This window comes from Aegilops tauschii, chromosome 2 (genome assembly GCF_002575655.3).
Source record: "Aegilops tauschii subsp. strangulata cultivar AL8/78 chromosome 2, Aet v6.0, whole genome shotgun sequence".
NCBI lineage: Eukaryota > Viridiplantae > Streptophyta > Magnoliopsida > Poales > Poaceae > Aegilops > Aegilops tauschii.
This window is the reverse complement of record NC_053036.3, coordinates 233,953,824-233,968,176: the sequence shown is the minus strand read 5'-3', so window position 1 is coordinate 233,968,176 and position 14,353 is coordinate 233,953,824.

Sequence of the window (14,353 nt, the reverse complement as noted above, 5' to 3'; positions counted from 1 at the left end):
CAGAAAAAGAATTACTCAAAAATTCCTTTTTATTAAAAAGTTATAAAGGTTTCTGTCCAGGGACTTATCTGTAATGAAACAGAAAAGTTCCAGGGTTTTAACTGAGAAAACAGAAAACGCTTCGGTTGGAAATGCGCAAGCTCAAGAGGGAAAGCGTATTTTCCTGAAGGCGCCAACAGAAAACGGTTCGAGGGGGAATAAAACAGAGGCTGACACGCGGGGTCCACATGTCAGGTTTGAAAAGCTCGCCGGCGCCCGAAGACTGCGGTGGACGCCGGCGTCGAACCACGGCGAGTTAGGAGGATCGGAGGGTACCAAGAGCTTCAGCGTCTTCTTCCGCGTCGGTGGGTGGTGGACTCGACCAACGGGGAGCACCACGTCGACGGCGACACTTTCTCCGGCGGACGGCGGCTCGGGTGAGGATGGAGAACTCCGGTGGAGGGTTGCAAACTTCGAATTGAAGCGCGGGTCAGAAAGAGGGACGCATGGTGAAGCTACTGGCAAGAGAAGGGAGGCGGAGGTGCACACACGGGGGCGAATCGAGCTGGATCCCGTGGCGGGTCGCGGCGGCCGGAGTCGAGGAAGGAGACCTCCTCGGGGCTCTTCCAGTGGCTAGGCGTGCTCTAGGGGGAGTGCAGGGATGGTGGGTGTTCGAGTTGAAGCTCGGGGCCTCTATTTATAGGCGGATCGACGGGGTGGCCGTGAACGGAGAATCTCCAGCGAGCGATTACGGCGGAGCAGTGGATTGGCAGGAGGTTTGAGTGGCCAGGCAACATCAGTGGAGGTTACTGGAGTCATTCCACAGCTAAACGGAGTTGGTCTTGGCGTAATGGCGTCGGTCCACGGTGAGGTGACCGCACGGGCTCGACGGCGGCAGAGAGCGTGCTCTGCGCCCTGCGGTTCATGACGAGAGTGGCAGCGCGTTCGGGGGAGTGGAAGTCCACGCGGCGAGCTCCGGTGGTTTGGGCGGCGCTGGGTGGCGTCGTCGGCGCCGTGTCTCCCGCTGGCGTCCGCAAAGCCGCCGCCGGCGTCGGTCACGGGGCGGCGCACCTTCTGCTGCTCGTCGCTGACGCCCGCAAGGTGCCAGGCGTTCGTGCGGTGCAGGAATAAGTGGGAGGGGACGAGGAGCAAGGCGACATCGGGGCACTGTCGAGATCGACAACCCTCTCTGAAGAAAACGACAGCAAGCCACTGACTGAATTTCTGAAACTCTGAACTTGACAATGACCATGCACTGCAGGTGTTCGACAGAAGGATTTGGCTATGAGATAAATTTTTCTGGGGCTGTAACTTGGTGAGGTGACCACTCAATGCACCCAGAGGCTGCCTGATTTTACTTGGAATTTTTGGAGAAGGTTTTGAATGAATTTCACCAAATTTGACAAATCTGGTCCAAACTTGCAGCAGGAGTAGTTTGAAAAATTTGAACTGAAGACTAGTGGATCTTCATGGATCTTGGTTGAGGGTTCAAAGGACTAGGAGGGAGAAAAGGTTTGGGGGCAAAAATCAAGACAGAAAATGTAGCTCCTTTGCAAATCTCCAAGTGCTAGAATAGAAGACATAAATTTATTTGAATAAGATTTAAATGGAAATAATCACATGGGGAGGTTCAACTTGCTGGATTTGATGCAAATCATGATCCAAAGGTGAGGGAAGGGTTAGGAGAGGGTATTTGCACTAAGGCCATGGCAAGAGAGAAAAGTTGAAAGTGACAAAGGATTATTCCAAAAGCCATAGTGCAAATTCAAAAAGGTTTTTAAAAGGCATTTCCCAAGTGAAAAAATATTTTGTCTAAAGTTCAAATAAAAGCAAGGACCTCCAAGACCAAAGACAGATCTTGGGTGAATCCAAATAAAACTTTTTCCATAAAAAAATATTTGAAAGGGAGAGTTCTCTTGAAGAAATTTTTTAAATCACTCCCCTCAAGTCAAATAAAATCTTTTGAAAAATCCAAATAAAAACTTGGGTGTCACAGCATGATGCATCATGAGGTAGATCAAGAGTTTAGAAGCTACTAGAACTTTGAATTACTAGATTTGGAGTTCATAAGATTTATTTGTGGATTTTACAAGTTTATAGAAAAAGAAAAAGAAAAGGGAAAGGGTTTTACCCTTATCCTACGCACTAGGCGGGAGATAGCAGTGGGCCGGCCCAGCGGATCAGCTGCGCGGGTGGCAGGGGTGACGTCGAAGGCGCCCCTGACGGACTACGCCTTCGCTGCGGGGGAAGCAGGTTTACTCCCGGTCCGTCTCCACTTAAACGGGCGGGGCCAGCCCACCGGGTCGCTGACGAGCGGGGCCCGGTGCTCAGGCCGTCTCCTACCTCCCGCTTGAATAGATCAGAGGCAGGGGAGGCAAGGCCGAGCGGGCGCCGGCGTTCTCCCCGGCGGTATCGGCCACTTCCGGCGATGCCCGGCGTACCGGCATGCTCAGGAGAGCGTGCTACATCCTCCGAGGTGCGCCACGATCGCAGGGGTGGCCAGACGCGAGCGCGTCATCGGTCACGGCGGGCGAGGCCGGCGGTGGTGATGGAACTCAACGGAACACGCCCGGGGAGGAGAGGGAGAAGCACGGGAGGGGCTCGCGGTGATGGTGGAGGTGCTCTAGTGTGGTCTAGAGGGGAGGAGGAGTAGTGGTGGGTGCGAATTTGGGCGGAGGCCGACGGCAAGGCTCCGACCATGGTGTCGGATGGATAGCACGAGGAGGGGAGTGGGTTGGTCCAGGGGGTGCACGGGAGGGAGAGAGAGCCAAAGGAGTAGAGAGGGGGCTCAGGGGTGTCCTTAAGTAGTCGACCCGTGGCTCACCGTGGACGCGGCGCACGGGTGGCCGTGGCAACGGCTCGGGGGGCAAGGGGAGAGAGCGAGGGGTTGTCTTTGGTGCTCGTGGGGTCGAGTAGAGCGCCAGGAAGAGAGAGAGAGGGTGCGGGGCGAGCTCCGGGTGGAGCCATGAGCTCGCACGCGCATTGGCGGGCTCGGGCGGCTCTGGGCACGCGCGGCACGGGCAGGACAGAGAGGGAAAGGAGGGGGCCAGCACGGTGGCGTGTTGCGGACGTCTAGGCACCTCGACTAGTGCGAGGGGAAGGCTCGAGGTGGTCGGGGGACGCGGCGTCAATGGTCGAACGCCCTGCCAGGCACTCCAGAGCGCGACTTAGGCCGGCATGGCGTCCCTTTTTGCGGAATGGGCGCGGCCACTTGTGTCTGGCAGCTGCAGGGGGAAGTAAACAATGGGAAAGTGGCATTGGATGCCTTGGGGAGACACTGGAGGAGAGGTGGGGTCGAGAGAGAGAGAGAGAGAGGGAAAACTGCTGTCCAGGGAAGAAAAATGGGGTTGTTCCCACCTTCATCATTGCCCCTCGGGCAGGGAAGCACACCAGAGGTGGAGGGGGACTAGGAGAGGTTGTGGGAACAGTTTTAGCGCATGGAGACTAGTGGAAGGTGTTGGGGAACGTAGCAGAAATTCAAAATTTTCCTACGTGTCACCAAGATCAATCTAGGAGATGCTAGCAACGAGAGGGGAGGAGTGCATCTACATACCCTTGTAGATCGCGAGCGGAAGCGTTCAAGAGAACGGGGTTGATGGAGTCGTACTCGTCGTGATCCAAATCACCGATGATCCTAGCGCCGAACGGACGGCACCTCCGCGTTCAACACACATACGGAGCGGGGACGTCTCCGCCTTCTTGATCCAGCAAAGGGGGAGGAGAAGTTGATGGAGATCCAGCAGCACGACGGCGTGGTGGTGGAAGTAGCGGGATCCCGGCAGGGCTTCGCCAAGCGCAAGCGGGGAGGAAGAGGTGTCACGGGAGGGAGGGAGGCGCCAGGGCTTGGGGTGCTGCTCCCATGCGCCCCTCACTATATATAGGGGTGGAGGGGGCTGGTTTCTTGCCCTCCAAGTCCATTGGGGCATTGGCAAAGGTGGGGGAAAGAAATCCCATCATTTCCCTTCCCCACCGATTGTTATCCCCCTTTTTTAGGGATCTTGATCTTATCCCTTCGGGATATGATCTTATTCCTTCTAAGGTGGGATCTTGGTGCGCCTTGACCAGGGGTGTGGGGCCTTGCCCCCACTACCCACGTTCATGTGGGTCCCCCCATGCAGGTGGGCCCCACTTCGGAACCTTCTAGAACCTTCCCGATACAATACCGAAAAATCCCGAACATTTTCCGGTGGCCAAAATAGGACTTCCCATATATAAATCTTTACCTCCGGACCATTCCGGAACTCCTCGTGACGTCCGAGATCTCATCCGGGACTCCGAACGACTTTCAGATTTCCGCATACTAATATCTCTATAACCCTAGCGTCACCGAACCTTAAGTGTGTAGACCCTACGGGTTCGGGAGACATGCAGACATGACCGAGACGACTCTCCGGTCAATAACCAACAGCGGGATCTGGATACCCATGTTGGCTCCCACATGTTCCACAATGATCTCATCGGATGAACCACGATGTCGAGGATTCAATCAATCCCGTATACAATTCCCTTTGTCAATCGGTACGTTACTTGCCCGAGATTCGATCGTCGGTATCCCAATACCTTGTTCAATCTCGTTACCGGCAAGTCACTTTACTCGTACCGTAATGCATGATCCCATGACCAAACACTTGGTCACATTGAGCTCATTATGATGATGCATTACTGAGTGGGCCCATAGATAGCTCTCCGTCATACGGAGTGACAAATCCCAGTCTCGATTCGTGCCAACCCAACAGACACTTTCGGAGATACCTGTAGTGCACCTTTATAGCCACCAAGTTACGTTGTGACGTTTGGTACACCCAAAGCATTCCTACGGTATCCGGGAGTTGCACAATCTCATGGTCTAAGGAAATGATACTTGACATTAGAAAAGCTCTAGCAAACGAACTGCACGATCTTGTGCTATGCTTAGGATTGGGTCTTGTCCATCACATCATTCTCCTAATGATGTGATCCCGTTATCAATGACATCCAATGTCCATGGTCAGGAAACCATAACCATCTATTGATCAACGAGCTAGTCAACTAGAGGCTTACTAGGGACATGTTGTGGTCTATGTATTCACACATGTATTACGGTTTCCAGTTAATACAATTATAGCATGAACAACAGACAATTATCATGAACAAGGAAATACAATAATAACCATTTTATTATTGCCTCTAGGGCATATTTCCAACAGTCTCCCACTTGCACTAGAGTCAATAATCTAGTTCACATCACCATGTGATTAACACTCAAAGTTCACATCGCCATGTGACTAATACCCAAGAGTTTACTAGAGTCAATAATCTAGTTCACATCACCATGTGATTAACACTCAATGAGTTCTAGGGTTTGATCATGTTATGCTTACGAGAGAGGTTTTAGTCAACGGGTCTGCAACATTCAGATCCGTGTGTGCTTTACAAATCTCTATGTCATCTTGTAGATGCAGCTACCACGCGCTACTTGGAGCTATTCCAAATAACTGCTCTACTATACGAATCCGGTTCACTACTCAGAGTCATCCAGATTAGTGTCAAAGTTTGCATCGACGTAACCCTTTACGACGAACCCCCTTTCGACCTCCATAATCGAGAAAATTCCTTAGTCCACTAGATACTAAGGATAAGTTCGACCGCTGTCATGTGATCCCTTCCTGGATCACTATTGTACCCCTTGACTAACTCATGGCAAGGCACACTTCAGGTGCGGTACACAGCATAGCATATTGTAGAGCCTACGTCTAAAGCATAGGGGACGACCTTCGTCCTTTCTCTTTCTTCTGCCATGGTCAGGTCTTGAGTCTTACTCAATACTCACACCTTGTAACACAGCCAAGAACTCCTTCTTTGCTGATCTATTTTGAACTCCTTCAAAATCTTGTCATGGTATGTATTCATTTGAAAGTACTATTAAGCGTTTTTGATCTATCCTTATAGATCTTGATGCTCAATGTTCAAGTAGCTTAATCCAGGTTTTCCATTAAAAACACTTTTCAAATAACCCTGGATGCTTTCCAGAAATTCTACATCATTTCTGATCAACAATATGTTAACAACATATACTCATCAAAAATTCTATAGTGCTCCCACTCACTTCTTTGGAAATACAAGTTTCTCATGAACTTTGTATAAACCCAAAATCTTTGATCATCTCATCAAAGCGTTCATTCCAACTCCGAGATGCTTACTCCAATCCTTGGAAGGATTGCTGGAGCTTTGCATACTTGTTAGCATCTTTCAGGATTGACAAAACCTTCTGGTTGTATCACATACAACCTTTCCTCAAGAAAATCGTCGAGGAAACAATGTTTTGACATCCTATCTGCAAGATTTCATAAATAATGCAGTAACTGCTAATATAATTCTAACAGACTCTTAGCATCGCTATGAGTGAGAAAGTCTCATCGCAGTCAACTCCTTGAACTTGCCGGAAAACATCTTAACGACAAGTCGAGCTTTCTTAATGGTGACACTTACCATCATTGTCTGTCTTCCCTTTAAAATCCATCTGTACCCAACAGCCTTACGACCATCAAGTAGTTCTTTCAAAGTCTATACTTTGTTTTCATACATGGATCCTCTCGGATTTTATGGCCTCGAGCCATTCGTCGGAATCCGGGCCCACCATCGCTTCTCCATAGCTCGTAGGTTCATTGTTGTCTAGCAACATGACTTCCAAGACAAGATTACGTACCACTCTGAAGTAGTACGCATCCTTGTCGTCCTATGAGGTTTGGTAGTGACTTGATCTGAAGTTTCATGATCACTATCATAAGCTTCCACTTCAATTGGTGTAGGTGCCACAGGAACAACTTCCTGTGCCCTGCTACACATTAGTTGAAGTGACGGTTCAATGACCTCATCAAGTCTCCACCATCCTCCCAGTCAATTCTTTCGAGAGAAATTTTTCCTCGAGAAAGGACCCGTTTCTAGAAACAATCACTTTTTCTATGAAGATGCATTTATCCGCTTTGGGTTCGAGCTTATCAGCCTGAAACTTTTTTCATATAAGCGTCGCAGCCCCAAACTTTTAAGAAACGAAAGCTTAGGTTTCTCTAAACCATAGTTCATACGGTGTCGTCTCAACGGAATTGCGTGGTGCCCTATTTAAAGTGAATGCGGTTGTCTCTAATGCCTAACCCATAAACGATAGTTGTAATTCGATAAGAGACATCATGGTATGCACCATATCCATGTTGGGGAACGTAGTAATTTCAAAAAAATTCCTACGCACACGCAAGATCATGGTGATGCATAGCAACGAGAGGGGAGAGTGTTGTCCACGTACCCTCGTAGACCGACAGCGGAAGCGTTATCACAACGCGGTTGATGTAGTCGTACGTCTTCACGAGCCGACCGATCAAGTACCGAACGTACGGCACCTCCGAGTTCTACACACGTTCAGCTCGATGACGTCCCTCGAACTCCGATCCAGCCGAGTGTTGAGGGAGAGTTTCGTCAGCACGACGGCGTGGTGACGATGATGATGTTCCACCGACGCAGGGCTTCGCCTAAGCTCCGCGACGGTATTATCGAGGTGTAATCTGGTGGAGGGGGGCACCGCACACGGCTAAAATATCGTATATCAAGTGTGTCCATGGGGTGCCCCCTGCCCCCGTATATAAAGGAGCAAGGGAGGAGGAGGCCGGCCCTAGGAGGGGGCGCACCAAGTGTGGAGTCCTCTAGGACTCCCTAGTCCTAGTAGGATTCCACCTCCCATATGGAATAGGAAAAGAGGAAGGGAAAAAGAGAAGGAAGGAAGGGGGCGCCCCCTTCCCTAGTCCAATTCGGACCAGACCAAGGGGAGGGGTGCGGCCACCCTTGAGGCCCTTTTCCTTCTTTCCCGTATGGCCCAATAAGGCCCAATACGTATTCCCGTAACTCTCCGGTACTCCGAAAAATACCCGAATCACTCGGAACCTTTCAAAAGTCTGAATATAGTCGTCCAATATATCGATCTTTACGTCTCGACCATTTCGAGATTCCTTGTCATGTCCCCGATCTCATCCGAGACTCCGAACTCCTTCGGTACATCAACATACATAAACTCATAATAAAACTGTCATCGTAACTTTAAGCGTGCGGACCCTACGGGTTCGAGAACTATGTAGACATGACCGAGACACGTCTCCGGTCAATAACCAATAGCGGGACCTGGATGCCCATATTGGCTCCCACATATTCTACGAAGATCTTTATCGGTCAGACCGCATAACAACATACGTTGTTCCCTTTGTCATCGGTATGTTACTTGCCCGAGATTCGATCGTCGGTATCTCGATACCTAGTTCAATCTCGTTACCGACAAGTCTCTTTACTCGTTCTGTAATACATCATCCCGCAACTAACTCATTAGTCACAATGCTTGCAAGGCTTATAGTGATGTGCATTACCGAGTGGGCCCAGAGATACCTCTCCGACAATTGGAGTGACAAATCCTAATCTCGAAATACGCCAACCCAACAAGTACCTTTGGAGACACCTGTAGAGCACCTTTATAATCACCCATTTACGTTGTGACGTTTGGTAGCACACAAAGTGTTCCTCCGGTAAACGGGAGTTGCATAATCTCATAGTCATAGGAACATGTATAAGTCATGAAGAAAGCAATAGCAACATACTAAACGATCGAGTGCTAAGCTAACAGAATGGGTCAAGTCAATCATGTCATTCTCCTAATGAGGTGATCTCGTTAATCAAATGACAACTTATGTCTATGGCTAGGAAACATAACCATCTTTGATTAACGAGCTAGTCAAGTAGAGGCATACTAGTGACACTCTGTTTGTCTATATATTCACACATGTATTATGTTTCCGGTTAATACAATTCTAGCATGAATAATAAACATTTATCATGATACAAGGAAATAAATAATACTTTATTATTGCCTCTAGGGCATATTTCCTTCAGTCTCCCACTTGCACTAGAGTCAATAATCTAGATTACACAGTAATGATTCTTAAACCCATGGAGCCTTGGTGCTGATCATGTTTTGCTCGTGGAAGAGGCTTAGTCAACGGGTCTGCAACATTCAGATCCGTATGTATCTTGCAAATTTCTATGTCTCCCACCTGGACTAAATCCCGGATGGAATTGAAGCGTCTTTTGATGTGCTTGGTTCTCTTGTGAAATCTGGATTCCTTTGCCAAGGCAATGGCACCAGTATTGTCACAAAAGATTTTCATAGGACCCGATGCACTAGGTATGACACCTAGATCGGATATGAACTCCTTCATCCAGACTCCTTCATTTGCTACTTCCGAAGCAGCTATGTACTCCGCTTCACATGTAGATCCCGCCACGACGCTTTGTTTAGAACTGCACCAACTGATAGCTCCACCGTTCAATGTAAATACGTATCCGGTTTGCGATTTAGAATCGTCCGGATCAGTGTCAAAGCTTGCATCAACGTAACCATTTACGATGAGCTCTTTGTCACCTCCATATACGAGAAACATATCCTTAGTCCTTTTCAGGTATTTCAGGATGTTCTTGACCGCTGTCCAGTGATCCACTCCTGGATTACTTTGGTACCTTCCTGCTAGACTTATAGCAAGGCATACATCAGGTCTGGTACACAGCATTGCATACATGATAGAGCCTATGGCTGAAGCATAGGGGACATCTTTCATCTTCTCTCTATCTTCTGCAGTGGTCGGGCATTGAGTCTTACTCAACTTCACACCTTGCAACACAGGCAAGAATCCTTTCTTTGCTTGATCCATTTTGAACTTCTTCAAAACTTTGTCAAGGTATGTGCTTTGTGAAAGTCCAATTAAGCGTCTTGATCTATCTCTATAGATCTTGATGCCGAATATATAGGCAGCTTCACCGAGGTCTTTCATTGAAAAACTCTTATTCAAGTATCCCTTTACGCTATCCAGAAATTCTATATCATTTCCAATCAGTAATATGTCATCCACATATAATATCAGAAATGCTACAGAGCTCCCACTCACTTTCTTGTAAATACAGGCTTCTCCAAAAGTCTGTATAAAACCAAATGCTTTGATCACACTATCAAAGCGTTTATTCCAACTCCGAGAGGCTTACACCAGTCCATAAATGGATCGCTGGAGCTTGCACACTTTGTTAGCTCCCTTTGGATCGACAAAACCTTCTGGTTGCATCATATACAACTCTTCTTCCAGAAATCCATTCAGGAATGCAGTTTTGACATCCATTTGCCAAATTTCATAATCATAAAATGCGGCAATTGCTAACATAATTCGGACAGACTTAAGCATCGCTACGGGTGAGAAGGTCTCATCGTAGTCAATCCCTTGAACTTGTCGAAAACCTTTCGCAACAAGTCGAGCTTTATAGACAGTAACATTACCATCAGCGTCAGTCTTTTTCTTGAAGATCCATTTATTTTCAATGGCTTGCCGATCATTGGGCAAGTCAACCAAAGTCCATACTTTGTTCTCATACATGGATCCCATCTCAGATTTCATGGCCTCAAGCCATTTTGCGGAATCTGGGCTCACCATCGCTTCTTCATAGTTCATAGGTTCGCCATGGTCTAGTAACATGACCTCCAGAACAGGATTACCGTACCACTCTGGTGTGGATCTTGATCTGGTTGATCTACGAGGTTCAGTAATAACTTGATCTGAAGTTTCATGATCATCATCATTAACTTCCTCACTAATTGGTGTAGGTGTCTCAGAAACTGGTTTCTGTGATGAACTACTTTCCAATAAGGGAGCAGGAATAGTTACCTCATCAAGTTCTACTTTCCTCCCACTCACTTCTTTCGAGAGAAACTCCTTCTCTAGAAAATTTCCGAATTTAGCAACAAAAGTTTTGCCTTCGGATCTGTGATAGAAGGTATACCCAACAGTCTCCTTTGGGTATCCTATGAAGATACATTTCTCCGATTTGGGTTCGAGCTTATCAGGTTGAAGTTTCTTCACATAAGCATCGCAGCCCCAAACTTTAAGAAACGACAACTTTGGTTTCTTGCCAAACCACAGTTCATAAGGCGTCGTCTCAACGGATTTTGATGGTGCCCTATTTAACGTGAATGCAGCCGTCTCTAAAGCATAACCCCAAAACGATAGCGGTAAATCAGTAAGAGACATCATAGATCGCACCATATCTAGTAAAGTGCGATTACGACGTTTGGACACACCATTACGCTGTGGTGTTCCGGGTGGCGTGAGTTGCGAAACTATTCCGCATTGTTTCAAATGTAGACCAAACTCGTAACTCAAATATTCTCCTCCACGATCTGATCGTAGAAACTTTATTTTCTTGTTACGATGATTTTCAACTTCACTCTGAAATTCTTTGAACTTTTCAAATGTTTCAGACTTATGTTTCATTAAGTAGATATACCCATATCTGCTTAAGTCATCTGTGAAGGTGAGAAAATAACGATATCCGCCACGAGCCTCAACATTCATCGGACCACATACATCTGTATGTATGATTTCCAACAAATCTGTTGCTCTCTCCGTAGTTCCGGAGAACGGTGTTTTAGTCATCTTGCCCATGAGGCACGGTTCGCAAGTACCAAGTGATTCATAATCAAGTGGTTCCAAAAGTCCATCAGTATGGAGTTTCTTCATGCGCTTTACACCGATATGACCCAAACGGCAGTGCCACAAATAAGTTGCACTGTCATTATTAACTCTGCATCTTTTGGCTTCAACATTATGAATATGTGTATCACTACTACCGAGATTCATTAAAAATAGACCACTCTTCAAGGGTGCATGACCATAAAAGATATTATTCATATAAATAGAAAAACCATTATTCTCTGATTTAAATGAATAACCGTCTCGCATTAAACAAGATCCAGATGTAATGTTCATGCTCAACGCTGTCACCAAATAACAATTATTTAGGTCTAATATTAATCCCGAAGGTAGATGTAGAGGTAGCGTGCCGACGGCGATCACATCGACTTTGGAACCATTTCCCACGCGCATCGTCACCTCGTCCTTAGCCAATCTTCGCTCAATCCGTAGCCCCTGTTTCGAGTTGCAAATATTAGCAACAGAACCAGTATCAAATACCCAGGTGCTACTACGAGCATTGGTAAGGTACACATCAATAACATGTATATCACATATACCTTTGTTAACTTTGCCATCCTTCTTTTCCGCCAAATACTTGGGGCAGTTCCGCTTCCAGTGACCAGTTTGCTTGAAGTAGAAGCACTCAGTTTCAGGCTTAGGTCCAGACTTGGGTTTCTTCTCCTGAACAACAACTTGCTTGCTATTCTTCTTGAAGTTCCCTTTCTTCTTCCCTTTGCCCTTTTTCTTGAAACTAGTGGTTTTACTGACCATCAACACTTGATGCTCCTTTTTGATTTCTACCTCCGCTGCCTTTAGCATTGCGAAGAGCTCGGGAATAGTCTTATTCATCCCTTGCATGTTATAGTTCATCACGAAGCTCTTGTAGCTTGGTGGCAGTGATTGAAGAATTCTGTCAATGACGCAATCATCCGGAAGTTGAACTCCCAGTTGAATCAAGTGATTATTATACCCAGACATTCTGAGTATATGCTCACTGACAGAACTATTCTCTTCCATCTTGCAGCTATAGAACTTATTGGAGACTTCATATCTCTCAATCCGGGCATTTGCTTGAAATATTAACTTCAACTCCTGGAACATCTCATATGCTCCATGACGTTCAAAACGTCGTTGAAGTCCCGGTTCTAAGCCGTAAAGCATGGCACATTGAACTATCGAGTAGTCATCAACACGTGACTGCCAGGCATTCACAATGTCTGCAGTTGCTGGCGCAGGTGGTACACCTAGCGGTGCTTCCAGGACGTAATTTTTCTGTGCAGCAATGAGGATAATCCTCAAGTTACGGACCCAGTCCGTGTAATTGCTACCATCATCTTTCAACTTTACTTTCTCAAGGAACGCATTAAAATTCAACGGAACAACAGCACGGGCCATCTATCTACAATTAACATAGACAAGCAAAATACTATCAGGTACTAAGTTCATGATAAATTCAAGTTCAATTAATCATATTACTTAAGAACTCCCACTTAGATAGACATCCCTCTAATCCTCTAAGTGATCACGTGATCCATATCAACTAAACCATGTCCGATCATCACGTGGGATGGAGTAGTTTCAATGGTGAACATCACTATGTTGATCATATCTACTATATGATTCACGCTCGACCTTTCGGTCTCCGTGTTCCGAGGCCATATCTGTTATATGCTAGGCTCGTCAAGTTTAACCTGAGTATTCCGCGTGTGCAACTGTTTTGCACCCGTTGTATTTGAACGTAGAGCCTATCACACCCGATCATCACGTGGTGTCTCAGCACGAAGAACTTTTGCAACGGTGCATACTCAGGGAGAACACTTATACTTTGATAATTTAGTGAAGGATCATCTTATAATGCTATCGTCAAACAAAGCAAGATAAGATGCATAAAGGATTAACATCACATGCAATCAATATAAGTGATATGATATGGCCATCATCATCTTGTGCTTGTGATCTCCATCTCCGAAGCACCGTCATGATCACCATCGTCACCAGCGCGACACCTTGATCTCCATCGTAGCATCGTTGTCGTCTCGCCAACTTATTGCTTTTACGACTATCGCTACCACTTAGTGATAAAGTAAAACTATTACATGGCGATTGCATCTCATACAATAAAGCGACAACCATATGGCTCCTGCCAGTTGCCGATAACTCGGTTACAAAACATGATCATCTCATACAACACATTATATCACATCATGTCTTGACCATATCACATCACAACATGCCCTGCAAAAACAAGTTAGACGTCCTCTACTTTGTTGTTGCATATTTTACGTGGCTGCTACGGGCTTAGCAAGAACCGTTCTTACCTACGCATCAAAACCACAACGATAGTTTGTCAAGTTGGTGCTGTTTTAACCTTCGCAAGGACCGGGCGTAGCCACACTCGGTTCAACTAAAGTGAGAGAGACAGACACCCGCCAGTCACCTTTAAGCAACGAGTGCTCCGAACGGTGAAACCAGTCTCGCGTAAGCATACGCGTAATGTCGGTCCGGGCCGCTTCATCTCACAATACCGCTGAACCAAAGTATGACATGCTGGTAAGCAGTATGACTTATATCGCCCACAACTCACTTGTGTTCTACTCGTGCATAGCATCAACGCATAAAACCAGGCTCAGATGCCACTGTTGGGGAACGTAGTAATTTCAAAAAAATTCCTACGCACACGCAAGATCATGGTGATGCATAGCAACGAGAGGGGAGAGTGTTGTCCACGTACCCTCGTAGACCGACAGCGGAAGCGTTATCACAACGCGGTTGATGTAGTCGTACGTCTTCACGAGCCGACCGATCAAGTACCGAACGTACGGCACCTCCGAGTTCTACACACGTTCAGC